General features: G+C 40.8%; 2 non-coding genes and 1 pseudogene across 2 annotated transcripts; 2 read left to right on the top strand and 1 right to left on the bottom strand.

The window, feature by feature from the left end:
* The first annotated feature begins 3,785 nt into the window (after nt 1-3,785).
* TRNAQ-CUG (transfer RNA glutamine (anticodon CUG)) lies at nt 3,786-3,857 on the top strand. Its single transcript has one exon. It is a non-coding gene; the product is annotated as a tRNA-Gln (tRNA).
* Nucleotides 3,858-14,035: 10,178 nt separating this feature from the next.
* LOC107975091 (probable ribosome biogenesis protein RLP24) lies at nt 14,036-14,659 on the top strand (annotated as a pseudogene).
* A 2,599-nt stretch (nt 14,660-17,258) lies between these two features.
* On the bottom strand, nt 17,259-17,330 carry TRNAM-CAU (transfer RNA methionine (anticodon CAU)). Its single transcript has one exon. It is a non-coding gene; the product is annotated as a tRNA-Met (tRNA).
* Between the last annotated feature and the right edge of the window lie 1,577 nt (nt 17,331-18,907).

Below are 18,907 nucleotides of genomic sequence, written 5' to 3'. Positions count from 1 at the left end.
ACACAAGTCCTTTCCCTTTTGCTTGAGATAGATTTTTTGCATTTTAGTGATTGCTACCCTAACTTGCACACAACTCCAGCCTCATCCATCACCATTCCTGCCACACACAGAGCCCAAAATTAGCTTTTAGTCACCGGCCATGGTAAAATTATTTCTATTCTTTATTTTTTCCCTCTCTTCTCATTTTCTACTTGCAAAACATTTTTGTTCTCCCCTCTACCCTCACGTTATGAGAGCTAGTTCTTTTACTCATTCTTCAAATATTAACTTAGACCTTCCAGACCTTCTTACTGAGGCCTTCACTGGGGTCCCTTTATAGGAGCTTAGATGCCCCATCTATGTCTCCTCAACACCCTCAATCTCCTTCTCACACCACCTCATAATTTAATTCTCATTTAATAAGCTCTCCCTCTTACTCTAGACAGCAAGTTCTCCTAGGGGAGAGACCAGTACTGTGGTCTTTCTCACCTTTCATTTTTCAGTTTCATTTTGCCTGGCTCATGTTCGTTCAAAAATACTTGCTGAGTGCATAAACTTTTATCTAATGTGATTTGATTATCCTGGAATCCAGGGTAGCCTGTCTCAATTTGGTTGCACATCTTTCTGCTCTGCTTCTTCACAAGTTTCTTTTCACTCTTTTTCCTTCACTGATCCCAAGTCTACATTCACTCTATGAACAAGTCTTCACCCAAGACTGGAGCAGAAGTCTCCCTGGGGATGAATTTCAATTATGACAGTATCTTAATGAGGGCTTTCAGTTAATAGCTAAAATAGGGATGGGAGGTATGTGATTAGATCACTATATTTTCACATTTTTGGAAGAGAATTCACCTTGGAAGAAAGGTTCCTTTCACTACCTTCTTGGCTAGTGGTCCAGAAGTCCATATATGCCTAGTTTGGGTACTTATCGGTTGTAGGGAGCCCAGGGCCTGACACCAGCCTAGCCTCTGGAAGGTAGTAACTAAACATTCTGGATTAAATTGAAGATTTTTAATTGCTACCTATAAGCAAAGATTTAAGCTAATAAATCCTGTGTCCTTTCTGAGAATACAGGGAGGAGACGGTAACCTCTGAACCCAGCACTTACTCTCACCATGGTCAATAGAGTTTCAACTTGCTGCTCTCATCACAGTTGGCCTGAGAGTGAGAGTCTGAGAAGGCTATAGGAGATAGCCCAGGAAAAGCACAGATGTATTCTTTATGCTAACCCAGAAGTCGCTGCTCAAGACACAGGCACCGTTCTACACGTGGTGCACTTCTTTTTTTTTTAACCTATCAGGTACCCCACATGGTCAAGAACATTAGGGCGGGGTGCAGTGGCTCACACCTGTAATCCCAACATTTTGGGAGGCCAAGGCCAGTGGATCACTTGAGGTCAGGAGTTCGAGACCAGCCTGGCCAACATGATGAAACCCTGTCTCTACTAAAAATACAAAAATTAGCTGGGTGTGGTAGCTGTAATTCCAGCTACTTGGGAGGCTGGGGCACAAGAATCGCTTGAATCCAGGAGACGGAGGTTGCAGTGCAGTGAGCCGAGATCGTGCCACTGCACTCCAGCCTGGGTGACAGAGGGAGATTGTCTCAAAAAAAAAAAAAAAAAAAAAGGAACTATTTTCCTCTTTGGCATTGGAAAATGTGATTGAACTAGTATATTCATGTCTGGCTGGTTATGTCCAGGGACAAGAAATCTATGGGGCTTTCTCTACTCAGGTTTGAAATCATCCTCTTTGTAAGGACTTTTTTTTTTTTTTTTTTTTTTTTTTTTTTTAAGGAACTTTTCTTGTCTCCACCACGGCTTGAAAATTTGGAATCTCCCTTGGAGGATTTTTATCCTCTCTCCTGAGAGTTTCCTGCCACCTCTGTGCAAACAGGACTGTCCTTGACCATCCTCGACCTAAAGGAAATCATGTATACAGTGGTCCATTTCCAAGACAAAGTGCCTTAAATCGTCTTAGGTAAGCAAATTACAGAAGAAACAGGATACACTAGGCCCCTGCTTGGATAGCGATGCCTGCTTATCGGCTCGCCTCTCTTTCCCCGCCTCTTAGTCGCCCTCACCCGAACCAAAGTTCAGTCTAAGATTTTGAAAGTTTACTAGCCTGCAACATTGCTCGTTTTGTCTGTTCTTATCAGCCTGCCCAGCTACTTAGGTCATAAGTCAAATACTTGAAGAGCCCCCGAGCTAACTAGGATTGCAATGCATTGTGGGCTGCAACAAAATGCAGCAAGACAACCCTAAAGAAACACCTAATGCCTCTAACCAACAATCAATAGGCGACATCCGGGAAGGTTGTGACCCCATAGTACTCAGCCTGTGAGGAACCCGGGGAGGGACCTGCGCACCACGGGATAAATCGGTTGTTCAAAGTGTGCTGGGTGTGCCTGTTCATCAGACAACCGATCGTGCAAGATCGTCGTTAAACTCTCACTTTTGCTGTTCTCCGGGTCTCTGAGTCCATTCTTTGGGTTTGGACGGTGAATTTGTTTCTCATAGACCTAGTCTAAGATTGAGGAACACTCCCAACCCAGCTTTCCAGAAAACACTGAATTTAAAGATTTTGCCTAATGACAGCCAGTTGCAAAAATTCCGTTGCAAAGAAATCAAGCAGGAATCCTGATAAAAAGAAGCCTGTATTTGCAGGGAGAGTTACTGGGTTGTGGTTTTCTTGTTTGTTTGGCGTTGGGAACTGTTGTCATCCACAAGAGGGCGCGTGCGGTCCTCGAAGACCACTTCCAGAGTGTCCGTGTGTCCGTTTAAAAATCTGAAATCCCGGAAACCGACCCCAACCTGCAAACTGTTACTTTCAATTTGCACTAAGCACGCTGTCCATGAACAGGCGTCGAATCTAGGTTAAGCTACTTGGAGCAGAGCTGCATTCCTCTCTACCACTAAGGAAATTGCTGAAGCGCTCGCTTCTAAATGTGTACTGAATATCGTGGCGCTCCTACTCAGCTAAAAGCCACCAGGAGGCGTTTATAAAGATGCTAGGGTAGGGCCGACTGAGAACATCCCCAGAGACCCATCACAGCAATCAGCTGTGGTGTAGGGGGTGGATTTTCACAGTATGGGCTCCTGTGTATGTGCGAAAAAGGGGGTATGAGAAGCAGGGATGAGGAATCTTTTTTGTGTCCGTTTGGGAGTCTCCCCTGCGCATATTTCCCGTTGGTGAGCCGGCAGTAGGAAGCCCGCGGGGCCGCGCGCTATCCCGGGAAACTCCCGAGGGGCTTTCCTTTCCCCCTTCCCTTCGCCCCCTCAGTTGAGCTCCCAGGAATGCTGGGATTTTCCTCCAGTCTTATCTTGCAAGTTCACTTATTTCAGTTTTCCGTAAACACCAACGTCTCCTCTGCAACTTGGGAAAATCTTTCCACGCACGTCCTCAAACGCGCCATACACCACCCCTAATAAACGACGTTTTTTTTGTGAAAGCAATAGGATCTGATCACAAAGCAGAATGAAAGATCTCAGGTCTCTCACAGGCTCCTCACCTGTAAAATAAAGACAATAGTTCGCATCTCACCAGGTTACTGTGAGCGTTCGATGAGGTAACAATACAGAACACTAGTCACAAAACCTGGCACACGATAAGGGCTCGGTTTTGTTCGACGACTTCACTTTTTTTCCAGTGAAGAAACAGAGGCCCGAGGGGGCACCAAGTTTCTGAACACCCTGGAAGGAAAGGTCTGGGGTGCGAAGGGTGGGGTGTGCTGACATTGGAAAACCACATCAGACTTTAGAAAGGAAGAACTAGGTCATGAAAGAATTCAGGGAAAAGCGCTAGCAAATTGGCCCCATGGCGTAATGGTGAGCGCGCTGGACTCTGAATCCAGCGATTCGAGTTCAAATCTCGGTGGGACCTAGCTTGCCGTTTTAAGTTTCAGTCGTATGACTTATAAGTTTCAGTAGTATGACTTCTCTGTGATATAAAAGCAATCATGCAATTTCTATACACCTTTCTCATTCTATCTATCCTGGAGCTTTTATTCACAAACACACGAGTTAAATGGGGCGTGGGAAGATTTATCTCTCTTGTTAAATGATATATTTTCTTTTTTTTTTGTAAGGCATCATAAATGATATATTTTCAACACAATTTTATTTTTTATATATTTATAAGTACTTATCAAATATTATATACTTAATTTTTATTGATTGCATAATACCACCATTAAATTTAAAAACAACTAAAGCCAGAGGAAAAACACTTAAAATACAGATAATTACTGGTAGTGACTAAAAATTATATATCAATTTTAAATCTGTTTCAGAATGCTATGATGGAGTGATCAGTCAGTCATAGCCTTTAAGCATAAACGTGTAATATAGTGGGCTTAAAATTCTATGGAAGATATGGAATAGAAATATCTTTTAAAGATAGAAAAAGAATTTATGCACGTTTTCAACTGTTAAATATAATTATGCTAAGTATATTTTTAAAGAATCCTAGTACATGCCAGGTTGTTAGCTTTTAGGTTCCAATACACAAATTTCACTGAGTCATTAGACACTTCTAATTTGTATTTCATCAGATGCTGGCAATTACATTCTTTAGAATGATTTAAATTTGTAAAGAAACATTTTAGAACACCACTGGAAAACAATGTGTGAAAGCACAAAAATATTTTTGCAATTCTTAAAGATTCCAAGGGATTAAAATAGCTTAAAGACAGTGTTTTCATGAAAATAATACCGTAATAGGACAAAGCAACTCCCTTGTCATCTCATGCTCAGACTCTTTCGTTTCTATTTTTCAAGTGCATTTTTTTCTGTAAATTTCCTATTTGTGTACATTTGATTTAAGATGGTTTGTATTTTTATTATGATTTTGAAGGCATTCATAGAAGCATATTTTTATTAATCCATTCTTGCTCAAATATGTCTTGTGTAACAGTTTCCAAGTCAATATTTTTTTCTTCTGAGTTCTCTTATTAATTTCCTCTGCATGTGTTGTTGTTTTATGTTTTGTATTTAAATCAGTAATCTATCTGAAACTTAATTTCTTACACACTTGAGAGGTCTACCTTTGTTTTCCTTCATAGGTAAAGTTAGCTGTGCCGTCACAATTTATTTTAAAATCACCTTTGGGCTGGGCGCGGTGACTCAAGCCTATAATCTCAGCTCTTTGGAAGGCTGAGGCGGGCGGATCACGAGGTCAGTACATCGAGACCATCCTGGCTAACACGGTGAAACACCGTCTTTTCTAAAAATAAAAAAAAATTAGCCGGGTGCGGTGGCACGCACCTGTAATCCCAGCTACTCGGGAGGCTGAGGCAGGAGAATCGCTTGAACCTGGGAGGCGAAGGCTGCAGTGAGCCAAGATCTTGCCAATGCACTGCAGCCTGGGATCTTTTGATTAGTTTTTTAAATTCATTTTATATCCCGAAAGCATTCTTCCTCTATGGTATTCAACATTTTCAGGCATGTGGGAATAAAGAGATAGAGGTTGAAGACTCAAATATTCCATTTTGTAGTTTCCAGCTTCTGGTAAAGAACTAAGAACTCATTAGGCTGTTGATGAGCTTACATATGAACCAGTAGTCTGGAGTGCAGAAACCCCAGGAGTCGGATTCCAATGCTTTGGCCCAGTGGTTAGTTACCTTACTCATAATGAAGATGTTGGTGCCATTAAGCACAGCAGAGTTTCCTTGGGAACCCTGCAGGCTTTGAAGAGATCCAGAAAACAACAATAGGTCACAAACAGACCTTGGTGACTTTGGCATTCATTTGAGATATTTGGAATATGTTCCAAAGTTGGGCCAAGCTAAAAGATAAAAATTTTCTTAAAAGAAAAACAGATATTTGGAAATATGATAAAGCTCAAGTTTGTATAACAAAGGTTAATTTTGAAAAGAATGGTTAATTTGAAAACAAGGGTTAATCTCTCAATGGCATCTTTTGATTTTCATGATCCACACCTCAAGGGCAGTCTGGCCTTCCTATTTTTCTCTTTCCTTATCCCACTATTCCCTTTTCCTTCTCTATTTCTTCCATTAGCTCTGTTTTGTTTTCTTTATTTCCTTTCCTGCCCATGCACAAAGTAAATCAATGATAAAATATTGTCACTGTGCTCTTCTTAAGATATATTGAGGACTACATTTAAGGTTTGAAACTGTCAGAAGCACTAGAATCACAGCAAGCTTGTTTATAACTTGTAGCTAAATACCTAAAGATTAAATGGCAGTTTCAAATCCTAAAGTTACACGGATGTGTTTATACTATGCATGAATCTAAGAATTTGTGTGGGTAAATTTCATTCTAAGCAGTGATACATCTGAAAGGATGACAATAAGTACAATTAATCAATTAATGACACCCATTGCTTTCACTACCGTGTTTTTTAAAAAAATTTTCAGCCAGAGCCAAAGCTGAACGCTACTAATTTTATAATTATGCACAGTTATCAGACAAGTTTGTTTGTTTGAGACAGAGTCTCACTCTGTCACCAGGCTGGAGTGCAGTAGCTCGATCTCGGCTCACTGCAACCTCCGCCTCCCGGGTTCAAGCGATTCTCCTGCCACAGACTCCCGAGTAGCTGGGACTACAGATGCCTGCCACCACGCCCAGCTAATTTTTGTATTTTTAGTAGAAATGGGGTTTCACCATATTGGCCAGGATAGTCTCGATATCTTGACCTCGTGATCGGCCCGCCTCGGCCTCCCAAAGCGCTGGGACTACAGGCGTGAGCCACCGCGCCCGGCCCAAGTTTTATAAATCTTGATGCCATTTGAAAACCTATATGATTGTGAGGCCAGGAGCAGTGGCTCATGCCCTAACACTTTGGGAGGTTGAGGCAGGTGGATCACCTCAGCTCAGGAATTCGAGACCAGCCTGGGCTACATGGCAAAACCCTGTCTCTGCCAAAATACAAAAATTAGCCAGACGTGGTGGCAGGCACCTGTAATCCCATCTACTCAGGAGGATGAGACAGGAGGATAGCTTGAGCCCGAGAGGCCGAGGTTGCAGTGAGCGAAGATCGCACCACTGCGCTCCAGCCTGGGCAACAGAGTGAGAATCTGTCAAAAAAAAAAAAAAAAAAAAAAAAAAAAAAAAGGAAACCTATATGATTCTGATTGATAAAACAATCTCACAGAAACAATTTGACAAGATAATTCCTCTAACTTTACAGTGAATGGCAAGAAAATGCAGCAGAAAAAATTATCACCGACGGCCGGACGCGGTGGCTCACGCCTGTAATCCCAGCACTTTAGGAGGCTAAGTGGGGGCGGATCACGAGATCAGGAGATCGAGACCATCCTGGCTAACACGGTGAAACCCCCGTCTCTACTAAAAATACAAAAAATTAGCCTGGCGTGGTGGCGGAAGCCTGTAGTCCCAGCTACTCCGGAGGCTAAGGCAGGAGAATGGGGTGAACCCGGGAGGTGGAACTTGCAGTGAGCCGAGCTCGCGCCACTGCACCCCAGCCTGGGTGACAGAGCGAGACTCCGTCTCAAAAAAAAAAAAAAAATTATCACCGAGCTCAATCAAAGTAACTTGGGACTGCTGTTTCAACAGGATTAGTAATTTGCTAATCAGTTTTCTAGTTCCTAAATTCCTTTTGCTTATAAGCATTCAAATGAAATTGACACCACCATAACTGGTTTTCAAAACCATTTAGGTCTTTTGAGGTTGCATCATGGTTTACATTTAATTATAAGCTGATTTATTTCCTAAAGAGAGAGTTTTTTCTGATTTTATATTACCTCTGCTTTCTCATTAAAAACTAAATGTAAAACCTGGATGCTGGGGAATGTAGTTCATTTGTAAGAAGGCTCACTGCCTCGTGAACTCAGATGGTTAGCAGCAAAAACAAAACAAAACAAAACAAAAACGGTCCCTGCAGAATTCAAACTTTCTGCGTGAAGTTTGCCCCAAATAGAAACACACACTTGAGAAAGTCTTTGATTTTAGCCTCATCAGAACAGCACAGGTGAGAATGTGCTTCCGTCATTGAGTATCTCCGCCAAACAAACCCAGAACGAGGGTGGCTAAGAATTGTTCATGACTTGCAAGCACGGAGGCAGGAGAGAGAGTGAATTTCTCCTCCTGGAATTCCAAACTGTAAAACCCTGGAGGTGGCAAGGGAATGATCCTAACAAATGGGAAGATTTCAGACTTTTATGGGGAGACCTCATTATATTTCTCGTCTAAAACTAACAAGACACGAAAAATCTTTTCCAACACCAAAGGTGAAAATCATCCCAGCTGGTGTGACCTGGGGAAGTAAAGGTCAGTTTCCCAAATGCAGCGCATGTGAGAACGCATGACCTGCAATGTGACAATGACAGCTTTTCAGAGAGATGTCTACTTGCGCTACCAGGGCCTTGCACCCCCCAGCCCCTGGCCAGACTTTCCCTTGAGCAAAGCAGCGATGAGGACAGCAGAACGTAGTCTTTCTGAGAAGTGGAAAGGAGTCAGGATTACTGAGAGGACAAGCTCTCCTTTGTGAAGCCTTGGGAATGAAATGGCTGGTGAATGGAAAACAGGTTCCTTGTAAGTCTTTGCTTACTATGGGTGAGGCCTGAAAATGTTCCATTCATTTCCACAAACTTTTGATAACTCCTCCAGGTGCTGGTCACTGAAGCAGAAGATGAGGCCTCTGCAAATAACGACTAAATGTATACAACTAAATATAGAATCGCACGTGTGGATCTCTTTCTCCAGAGGCCACTGGCCAAAAATGATGTGAACGAGAACCTTTTTCCACCATGAATTCAATCCTTACCATGCAAACAGGTTCCCATCTTTCAGTGACTCCACAAGCTCTTCTATTTTAATCATGGTTAAACATGCGCCCTTTAAAAGCAAGCAGGGTTGAGATTAGTGAAGAAGGAAGAACGGAGAGAAGAAATTTGGGAACAACCAGTGCAGACAGCCTTGGGACAAAATGTAAAACTGAGCCATCCTGGGTTCTGGTGAAGATCATAACTGGGTGAAAGTCTTACCCCCAGCAAAGTGTTGATGAACTCTTATCCTGATCTAGGCACTGTGTTAAGCAGTGGGGACTCTAAAGGGAACAAGATCTCAAGACTGGTCCCTGCACTGGGATAGCTTGCTGGAGGGTAAGAGGGAGATATTAAAAAGAAACTAAAACGTGTGGTGTTATGATGAGGGCAGTTTGGGTGCTGAGAAATTATAGATGGAGGCAGCTAAGCTGAGATAATGGAAACCAGAGAAGCCTCATTAAAGTCAAGTTGAGATCGGAGGAATGAGTACTGAACTAAAGCAAATAAAGTGAGGGCAGAGGAGAGGGCTAAAGAGTGTTGTGGGAGGTGGAGTTTGGGCAGAAAAAAAAATTCACCATAGCTCATGCTTGGAAGTCAAGTGTGAGAACTGACGGTGGAGATGCAGCAGGTTAAGGGAGCATCATCAAAGTATAAAGTGTTCCCTGGAGTCTTCCCCACTTATTTACTAGTCTGCACACAACATTCTATTTTAAGCAAGAGTCCTCCCTTTTCTCCATTTTACTTAAATGTCTATCATTGATATGGACTCATGGAATCTTTTCTCCCCAGTGATTTATAACTCATTATTGTCCTTAATTATATTGATGTTCAACTTTACCCATATTTAATTAGGGAGAGCCCCTTTTTGGGAACATAGCCTCTGGCCTTGCAGGAGTAAAGCCATCTTGAAGTAAAACAATCATAATGACTAATATTTGACTCCTGCATACCAAGGCATTCAGCAGCAAGGTCAAAAACAATGTATGTAGCATGAATAACCCCTCATAAAATTGCTTATCTAACTTCCCCAGTGGCCATGGGTTTTGCGAGACAGTCTGAGGTGTAATCAGCTGTTCATATTTTACCCTAAAAGCTTGCTATAGAAAGGATACTTTCTGCAGGGTGAGTGCAGGGATCCACCCTCTCGGGCTGCAGCCCAAGATGTGGTTTCTGTTTGTAAGTCTTTATTAAATGTTTCTTTCTCAGAAACTGGATTTTTCAAACTTTGTTTGGCCTCTCATCTCCCTGGGACTTTGGAGGTCGCTTTGCCTGTACCTGCTCATAGTGGAAAACCATTCGAGTGGCCTCTGGATCCTTGTAGCTTGCTACTATCTTTTTTTTTTTTTTTTTTTTTTTAATGAGACGGAGTCTCACTCTGTCGCCAGGCTGGAGTGCAGTGGTGCCATCTTGGCTCACTACAATCTCCGCCTCCCTGGTTCAAGGGATTCTCCTGCCTCAGCCTCCCGACTAGCTGGGATTACAGGCCCATGCCACCACACCCAGCTAATTTTTTTTTGTATTTTTAGTTGAGATGGGTTTTCACCACGTTGACCAGGATGGTCACGATCTCCTGACCTTGTGATCCGCCTGCCTCGGCCCCCCAAAGTGCCACAATCATTCTTTTGAACATGTTCTTATTTTCTACATAACAAGTTGTTCCAGACTTAATTTGCATCTACCCTGCCCCAGCCCAAAATTCAGCCATTTCTCAGTAATTTCCTGATTTCTTTCAGTGGGGAAGAGTATTAGAGAGGAATATCCGGGGGCATAGTGTACTAACTGCTTCTATGATATCTGCTTCTTGGTCCTTTTAATGGAAACACCTAGGAAATACATGTGCATGTATACACATATAATCATATATACTTACACATGTGCATGTGCATATATACACATATGCGCATGTATTCATGCCCATACAAATACATATACATATTTTAGAAATCATGAGCTCGGCTTGGTGAGGTGGCTTACGCCTTTAATCTCAGCACTTTGGGAAGCCAAGGCAGATGGATCACCCGAGCTCAGGAGCTCGAAACCAGCCTGGGCAACACGGTGAAACCTCGCCTCTACTAAAATACAAAAAATTAGGTGAGCATGGTGGCATGTGCCTGTAATTCCAGCTACTCGGGAGGCTGAGGCAGGAGAATCGCTTGAACCTGGGAGGCGGGGGTTGCAGTGAGCCGAGATCACGCCACTGCACTCCAGCCTGGGGGACAGAGACCCTGTCTCCAGAAAAAAAATAAAATGATAATAAAATAATAAAAAATAATAAAAAATAAAAAAATCATGAGCTCACACCCATACCTCCCATTTCAATCCATTCATCTCTTCAGGATTCTTTCTTATATTCTCCCATTCTATATTTGTATGTGTCCCTTTTTCCACATTGAGACCCCTAATTTCAACAAGATTAGCATATTTACTCACCTGCTGTATCATATAATACACATACAATAGTTTTGGAATTGCTTTGCCCATCTACTAACAAAAACTATCCATTAAAAGAGGTTCAGTAGGTGATTGTAACAACTAACCAAATAAATAAATAGAGTTAAAGATTTGTTTGCATTTCTCCATACACATACCCCTGTCTCCTTACCATCCTCACTCTCTTGGCCAAAGAGTGAAGGTGTACTGTCAAATGCCCTGTCCACAAATTATGTTCTTTTCCTTTCCATGTAGTCGTACTATGGAATAAAATTGAGTTCATTTGCTTTAACTTGCTTTCAACCTTAGTTTTCTCCACTACCCATCCTTACTTAACAGTTTTTGAAAATGTAGGTTGGCCGGGCGCGGTGGCTCATGCCTGTAATTGCAGCACTTTGGGAGGCTGAGGTGGGTGGATCACCTGAGGTCAGGAGTTCAAGACCAGCCTGGCCAATATGGTGACACCTCATCTGTATTAAAAATACAAAAACTAGCCTGGTAAGGTGGCACGTGCCTGTAATCCCAGCTGCTCGGGAGGCTGAGGCAAGAGAATCATTTGAACCTGAGAGGCGGAGGTTGCAGTGAGCCCATATCGCTCCACTGCACTCCAGTGTGGGTGACACAGTCAGACTCTGTCTCAAAAAAAAGAAAAAAAAAAAGGTAAAACATTCACAAGCTTTCAAAAGTTAAAGGTCTAACAAAAGGTAAACTCAGAGAAGTGGCCTCCCATATCCCTTGCACTCCATTTCCCCCAAGTCTCTTACCACCAACACCATTTTAGGTAACTGTTAACAGTGGAGGGTGTGCAGGTTCTGGCGTCTTAAACAAAGAATTGGACAAAACTCACAAACAAAGCAATGAAGGAATTAAGGGTTTTATTGAAAATGAAAGTACACTCCACAGTGTGGGAGTGGACCTGAACCTAGGGGCTCAAAGGCCCCGTTACAGAATTTTCAGGAGTTTAACCCCTAGAGAATTCTTATTTGTTACTTCGGAAGCCCTATGTAAACAGACAGGATGAGGTAAAGTTACAAAGTCACTTACAGCATATGCCCTATGGAGAGGATATTTCCTTTTATAGCTGAAGTATGAATTGGCCTCATGTTCCCTGCCTCCAGACCTTATTTTCCTGTCTCATTTCCTCCCTGAGAGATGTGATCCCCATAAATCTTTATGGGAGGCAGAGGTACTGATGGTCTTTTTTCTGTAACTGCTTCATGCTACCTTGGGGCGTAGTCCCTACCTATTGTGGATCATGGAACTCTCTCCCTGTTCTGTCTAGTGAAGGCAAGGTAGCTTCTTGATGGCCAGGGGTGGTGTCTTCACATGGAGGTGGCTGGAACCTTTGTTTCATGATCATCTGAAGCTTGATGGTTTCTAAGCAAGAGGAAATGAATTTGGTTAAAAGATTTAATGGAAACTTCGGGGGTGGATACCTATGCTCTCAGAAATGTTTGTTATAGAGATTTGCAGAAGAAAAAACAAAACCTGGTTTGTTCTAGAATCTATATGTTTCCTTAAAGTCTTAGCAGAAGTGACTCCCTTTTGGTTTGGTTTGGTTTGTTGGGGCCTAGTGCATGAGCCTAGTCCGAAACAATGGCCTTCCAGAATTTTGTTAAAAAAATTTCCCCTTTTTGGTCAGGTTCTCAGTTAGGTGAGAGTGTAACCAAAACTTAGGGCCTTAGTGCCACTCTCAGTTACCGTCATTTTGGGCTTCTGGTCTCAGCACATCATTCATAGGTTAAAGGGTCCTCATGGTGGCACATTTCCTTCAGCTCTTGTTATTCCAGTTGAAGAGAGACCATTTGACATTCTGGAGATGGCTACATGCAAGCATTTAAAACCTTCGAGGGAATGCAGTGCACCAGGGAGACTATTATTATGACTATTGGGAGGATGATACCAAGAGTTTGGAGTGTGCTCCTTACCCAAGGTCCCCATAAACCAAACCTCTTAAAATCAAATAGATCAAAGGATCAGCTAGATAAAGAATTTACTCACTTGACTTAGCAATTTCTTTGTCAATCCTCTACCACTGAATTTCTGTAATCTTCATTTGACGTATTTTTCCATAGGCCACAAGTGCCAGCAGCTGCACAGATACTTCTCTGTTTAGCCAATTCTATCATAACTTTCACAAGGTAATTTAGAGTCTATTGTGTAACTATAGCATTTACAGTAGAATTTTTTATAGAACCTATTGTGAGGGATATATTTCTAATCATTGCTTCTTTTTCTTTAAACCATGGAAAAAGGACCTAACAAATGATGCCTTTTTAGAAGAGTGAAGGCCTTCTGGCAATGTTCTCTTTAACCCATGATGTGGGTTAAGAGGAGTGAACCAATGTTTTGTTTTTGATTATGAGGCAAAGCATGTACCTTTAAAGTTTCTTACCTACATTGGGGCTTCATCTTTTATCTATCAAAGTATAAGTTTACCCATTTAAAAAGCTGTTTACAAACTCCTTCGCAAGTAAGAGTATACACCATAAGTGCACATAACAGACACCTTTTCCACTTCTATTTTTTTGTAGAGGCATAAGCAAGAAAAAATATTCGAAGATAAGTTTCACGACAGTAGAAGTCTTAATCTGTGAACATGAGAAAAGCTGTTCATAGTAAGGATGCCATTCTCTTCTTGGGAGAAATTTCTTTGGTTAATTTTACCTTAAGGGTTCCAGTGGGCACACAGCTCCAAGAGCTTGGAGGGACCCTTCTCAGTTGTGAGATTATGAACTCAAAGTTCAAGTTCCCAAAGTTTTGTTGTAGTGTGAATGGCAAGAACAGTCTTTCTCTGATGCTTCTAGAAGATTCAAATCATAAAAAGCTTTCTTTGCCTGTTGAAAATACACTGTAGTAATCTACTGTTATAACATCAGCCCTCTTGCATGGGAAACCTTTTATACAACCAGAAAACATGCACTGAAAATAACAAATGAGCTCTCAAGCTTGGTGTTTGCTTGGTGGGGACCCACGTGGGTTCAACATGCGTATCGAGAAGTGTTATTTCTGTTCAGGGCCCATCTACCCTGGTCACGGCATGATGTTCGTCCACAACAATTGCAAGTTGTTCAGATTTTGTAAATCTAAATGTCATAAAAACTTTTAAAAGAAGGGCAGTCCTCGCAAAGCTAGGTGGATCAAAGCATTCCAGAATGCAGCTGGTAAAGAGCTTACAGTGGATAATTCATTTGAATTTGAAAAACGTAGAAATGAACCTATCAAATACCAGCGAGAGCTATGGAATAAAACTATTGATGCAATGAAGCAAATTGAAGAAATCAAACAGAAATGCCAAGCTAAATTTGTAATGAACAGACTGAATAAAAATAAAGAGCTACAGAAAGTTCAGGATATCAAAGAAGTCAAGCTTATTCAAGCCCCTCTTGCAGGCAAAGAGAAGCAGCTGGAAGAGAAAATGGTACAGCAGTTACAAGAGCATGTAGGCATGCAAAATACGTCTTAAAAATCTCTGTAACCATTTCTTTTATGTACATTTGAAAATGTCCTTTACAGACTTGGAACTGCTAAATTATTAGTTTATTTTTTACATAAGGTCACTTAAATGAAAAGTGATTAAAACATATCTTTCCTACATTGACATCTGCAAAACATCAGATATTACGAATGTTAGATTGCATCTCAGTGTTAAATCTTCACTGATAGATGTACGTATGTAAATCATGAAAATTCTACTTCTAACTATAGAAGTGAATTGTGGATGTAAAATGGTTATGCTATTTGGATAATGGCACTAGGCAGCATTTGTATAATAACTAATGGCAAAAATTCATGGCTAGTGATGTATAAAATAAAATATTCTTTGCAATAAAATATTCCCTTTATTAATGTTATAGAAGGGGGGATACAACAAGGAACTAACAATTTGTATAACAGTGTCAAATATTATTTTGATTTTAGTATTTCCTGTTTTCGTTTATTTGTATCTTAGAAGAGCATAATGACATTGTTTGATGAAGCCTAATTATTCTGGACTGTTTTGACCTGGTTTAACCCTTCTGATAGGTAGTTGTGGATATTGGGGATGAGAACTGAATAATCTTTGCCTGGAGTGACACTACACTCTAGAATTTCCATTTTGGAGAATACTCAGTTCTAACTTGTGACTGCTGGTAGAACAAACTTTATTTTTCTAGCCTAGCAATGTTCTAGAAGCAGAGGAATCCCAGTGCCTTTTAAAAGTTATTATATGGTTTTCTTTTAAAAAGCTCCTGTTTTTGGAAAGTAGAATTTAAGAGTATAACATCTGTTCATTATTTGCACATAAAATGAAACCATTTAAAAAGAAAAAATAAACAGAAAAAGAAAATAACAAATGAATAAAATTCCTTTATAAAATGTTTAAATGGGCGACCACGTGACCAAACATATCTGAAGCTTTGTTTTCCCAGGAATATGGCATCAAGCATTGGTTATAAACTATTTTAAACAATTTCAGTATTAGCTGGTTTAACATGAAATTATTTTCTTGATATTTAATTAAGTTTTTGTTTTACTTGGGTTAGTAGCTTTATACAAGAAAATTTGGTTGTTTCTGCAGTTTACAATAACTTAACATAACTATAATTAATAGCTTATACTATTTTAGAAATCCCATACAATTTTGAAATATATATTAGTATTATTCACAAAAATATAGCCTAAAGAAGATTGAGCATCATTTTGGCAATCCCATGTACCTAAACGTGTCAAATAATCCTGTTTACCTGTCTTTTCTGGACACTTCAGGGGCCCGCTGAAGTATTCAAAAAGCCAGGTGCCACGGAAGAGATTTTTGAAACCGATGTTTGATTTTGGGAATTCCAGATTGCTATAAGTTATTTATTTTGCCAAAACGATGACTCAGAAATTTTAAAGAAGCAAAAACCTTTTATAACCCTTTTGTATTTAGTCAACATGTTCACACAGAGAAACTCTTCCGTTAAAAAAAAAAAAAGTAAAACATTCACATGCTTTCAAAAGTTAAAGGTATAACAAAAGGTAAACTCAGAGAAGTGGCGTCCCATATCCCTTACACTCCATTTCCCGCAAGTCTCTTACCACCATTTTAGGTAACCAGATCACTGTCTTCTGGTTTATCTTCACTATGTTTTCTTTTCAGAAAGAAAAACAGATATGTGTATGTTTTCTTAATTCCCCTTCCTTCTTGAAAAAAGGTAGCCTACTATAATATTCATCTGCACTTTCTTTACTTAACACTATCTCCTAGAAATTATATCTTTTTTGTAGCCCCATAGCGCTTCCTCTTTGAGTCCATGTTACAGTTTATTCAACCAATCTCTTATGCCTGGACATTTAAAGTTAGTTAAAATGCTTCTAGAAGGTAAGCAGACAAAATAAAGATTATTGGTCTTCTGAGTTTGCCCATGGAATTCTGATTCACAAAATGCTTTAAATGTACCCCTATGTTTTCTACCATTTACATTTTTAAAAAAAATCTATCCGAGTAGAATCAACCATTTTACACTTAACTTCATTGTTGCTTCTCTTTCTCATAACATTCCATGTGTCTAGTTTCTGTAAGTATGGAAGGAGGAGGGTATAAATGATGTCTTTTGGCCATCGTAACAGATAGCTTTAGAGAAGAATTCACAGTACACGAAATGAATTTAATAAATCATGCATAGAGATGAACAAAAGAGCAAAAGAAGCAGGAGGCTCCCATAGAAGCAAAAAGACAATAACGATTTACAATAACCAATGGTCTCAGGCAAAAGTCAGTAACAGTGTTTTGCCTTCGAGTGCAAGAAAATATAAAATTATACTCAACCTCAGTGTATTTTCTATTCACTGGAAGATAGGTAATTTGTTGGAAGTAAACATGAGAATTGTCACCTCCTCTTCCCAAGTAAGATATGCCTTTCCAAATAAGATATGAGTAAGAAAGGAGTTACGCAAACATTTGGAGAAAGGAGAAGGAAAATGCTGAAGACATATCTAAAAGAGATACAGCCTCTGAAAGGGCTTTTAAGAGAGAGAGAGAGAGAGAGAGATAATATATATAATATATATTTAGAGGCCATCTTCTCCCCACAACTGTGGGAGGCAATTCCTCAAGAAGGAAAAAAAAAAAGAACGCTGTTCTTTAGCAGAGGATGGTTTCGATCCATCGACCTCTGGGTTATGGGCCCAGCACGCTTCCGCTGCGCCACTCTGCTGACGAAAAAGTGTTTCTACTCTTCTTATTTATCATGCAGGTGATCAGCCATTTTTTTGTTGTTGTTACGTTGCTTTGCCTCTTTCTGTTTTTCTTTCACTGTTTCTTTCCCGGTTTTTCTTTTTTCCTCTTGGCCTCTTAAGATCAGCTCACTCTAGAACCAGTTGATTCCAACAATCCCCTTCAAGTTGCGAGTCGCCCTTTCCAAATCTACCAAACATGCTTCAAAACCTGACATTTCTTTCTTTAAGAGCTGCTTTGGGCTCAGGAGCAGAAACAGGAGAAAAGTCAAGCAAAGCCCTCAGAAGCCCTTAGAGAGAATCGAGGAAGGCATTAAGTCAGACTACTCTCCTTAGAGAGAAAGTATATTAGCCAGTTCGCTTGTTTCCTGTCCCCAATAAAATTTCTTTCCCAACACTTAGAAGTATTTTTGCGTATTGACCTAGAAGTATTTTTGCATATTGACCTAACGCCCTTTGCAGCTTTCCGGGCGCCTGGTGTACCCACGCAGCCCCACCTTATCCCCACCCCTATCCCTGCCGTTGAATTCATAAAAAGGGGCTTCCTACCCTAACCCTTTGGTGTTATGTCTGCGGACAGCTTTCACTTTCAGCGAATGTGGGCTTTCCCAGCCAAGGGCCCAAACAGAGACCTTTGATACTCCTTCATCCTGTGCTATGTCAAGAAAGTCCCTTCTGAAACTTTTATTTTGCTCTTTTCACCAACTTGCTTTTCCCGTTTTTTCAGAGTTTCTCTGTCTTCAGGAAAGCCTTGTGTTTCCAGTTCCAGGTCAGGCATAGGATTGGTGGCCATTACTCTCCAGCAATTTCATTTACGTTTTCTTTCTTTTTTTTTTTTTTCCCTTTTCTAAAAAGACAGGCTGAGACACTGAGGCAGATATACTGGGGTTAGGAAGATATCCCAGAATAAGAGCATGAGAAAGCAGGCTGGAATGGTTCATGTGGACAAGATGAGTCCTAAGCAAAACTGAACCAGGTCCCACCAGGACCTGACCTGGGGCCACTAGATTTGGAGCCATGGGTATTAACTATCACAGCAGGGAGCCCCAACCCCTGGGCCACTGACCTGGTACTGGTCAGTGGTAGTGGCAGCCTGTTAGAAACCGGACCACACAGCAGAAGGTGAGCAGCAGGAGAGCCAGTGAAGCTTCATCTGTATTTATAGCTGCTCCCCATCACTCTCATTACCGCCTGAACTCCACCTCCTGTCAGATCATCTGAGGCATTAGATTCTTATAGGAGTTCTAACCCAATTGTAAACTGCCCATTTGAGGGATCTATGTTGCCCACTCTTTATGAGAATCTAATGCCTGATGATCTGTCACTATTTCCCATAACCCCCTGATGGGACCATCTAGTTGCAGGAAAACAAGCTCAGGGCTCCCTCTGATTCTACATTATGGTGAGTTGTATAATTATTATATTATCACCATGTAATAATAGAAATAAAGTGCACAATAAATGTAATGCATTTGAATCATCCTGAAACCATTCCCCTCTCCCCCAACCCCTGTCCATGGAAAAACTGTCTTCCATGAAACCAGTCCCTGGTGCCAAA

This window comes from Pan troglodytes, chromosome 5 (assembly GCF_028858775.2).
Source record: "Pan troglodytes isolate AG18354 chromosome 5, NHGRI_mPanTro3-v2.0_pri, whole genome shotgun sequence".
Lineage (NCBI taxonomy): Eukaryota > Metazoa > Chordata > Mammalia > Primates > Hominidae > Pan > Pan troglodytes.
Note: the sequence above shows the minus strand (reverse complement) of the source record. Positions and strands in the feature narration are given on the sequence as shown.